Below are 1,961 nucleotides of genomic sequence, written 5' to 3' on the forward strand. Positions count from 1 at the left end.
CAGACTCATAAAAACTGAAAATAGAAAGTTGGTTGCCAAGGATGGGGGCAACAGGGATTACTGTATAGTGGGTACAGAGTTTCAGTTTTGCAAGATGAAAAAGTTCTAGAGATCTGATGCACTATAACGTGAATATGCTTAACACAACTGAACTGTACACTTAAAATTGGTTAAGATGGTAAATTTAACCAATTTTGCCGCAGTTAAAAATTTAAAAAAGATGATATATTTCAGTCCCTTCCATTTATAGACTAGAAAGAAAGAGGCAGAATGTAGGGACATGGGCAAGGAGAAATAACAAGATAAAGTCACTTAAAAGACTTTAAGATCAAGAACAAGGCAAGACATTTCTTTACACTTATAATAAAATATCAGAAAGGGAATGTAAAAAAAAATCCCTTTTAAAATCGCATGAAAAAAAAACACTTAGGAATAAACCTGACCAAGGAGTTGAAAGACATACATGCTGAGAACTATAAAACATTAAAAAAGGGATGAAGATGATTCAAAGAAATGGAAAGATAGCTCATGCTCTTGGATTGGAAGAGTTAATATTGTTTAAATGGCCATACTACCAAAGCAGTTACAGATTTAATGTGATCCCTATCAAATTACCTATGACTTTTTCCACAGAACTAGAACAAAAAAATCCTAAAATTTATATGGAACCATAAAAGACACAGAATTGCCAAAGCAATCCTGAGGAAAAAGAACAAAGCAGGAGGCATAACCCTCCCAGACTTCAGACAATACTGCAAAGCTACAGTAGTCAAAACTGTGTGGTACTGGCACAAAAACAGACATATAGGTCAATGGAACAGAATAGAGAGCCCAAGAATAAACCCACACACCTATGGCCAATTAATCTTTGACAAAGGAGGCAAGAACATACAATGGAAAAAAGACAGTCTCTTCAGCAAATTGTGTTGGGAAAGCTTGACAGCCACATGTAAATCAATGAAGTTAGATCACACCCTCACACCATATGCAAAAATAAACTCAAAATGGCTTAAAGACTTTAACATAAGATACAACACCATAAAACTCCTAGAAGAGAATATAGGCAAAACATTCTCTGACATAAATCGAACCAATGTTTTCTTAGATCAGTCTCCCAAGGCAATAGAAATGAAAGCAAAAATTAGCAAATGGGATCTAATCAAACTTACAAGCTTTGGTACAGCAAAGGAAATCATAAACAAATGAAAAGGCAACCTATGGACTGGGAGAAAATATTCGCAAATGATACAACCAACAAGGGCTCAATTATCAAAATATACAAACAGCTCATACAACTCAACAACAAATAAAAACAAACAGCCCAATTGAAAAATGGGCAGAAGACCTAAATAAACATTTCTCCAAAGAAGACATACAGATGGCCAGTAGGCACATGAAAAGATGCTCAACACTGCTAATTATTAGAGAAAGGTAAAGCAAGACTACAATAGGGTACCACCTCACACAGTCAGAATGGCCATTATTAAAAAATCTACAAATAACAAATGGTGGAGAGGGTATGGAGAAAAGAGAACCCTCCTACACTGTTGGTGAGAATGTAAATTGGTGCAACCACTATGGAAAACAGTATAAAAACTGTTTTCTAAACTAAAAAACTAAAAATAGAGTTGCTAAATGATCCAGCAATCCCACTTATGGACATCTATGCAGAAGACAAAACTCTAGTTCAAAAAGATACATGCACCTCTATGTTCATAGCAGCACTATTCACAATAGCCAAGACATGGAAACAACCTAAATGTCCACTGACAGATGAATGGATAAAGAAGATGAAGTACATATATATAATGGAATACTACTCAGGCATAAAGAAGAATGAAATAATGCCATTTACAACAACATGGACAGACTTAGAGATTATCATACTAAGTGAAGTCGAAAGAGAAAGACAAATACAGTATGATATGACTTATATGTGGAATCTAAAATATGACACAAAT

Source organism: Hyperoodon ampullatus, assembly GCF_949752795.1.
Source record: "Hyperoodon ampullatus genome assembly, chromosome: 6".
NCBI lineage: Eukaryota > Metazoa > Chordata > Mammalia > Artiodactyla > Ziphiidae > Hyperoodon > Hyperoodon ampullatus.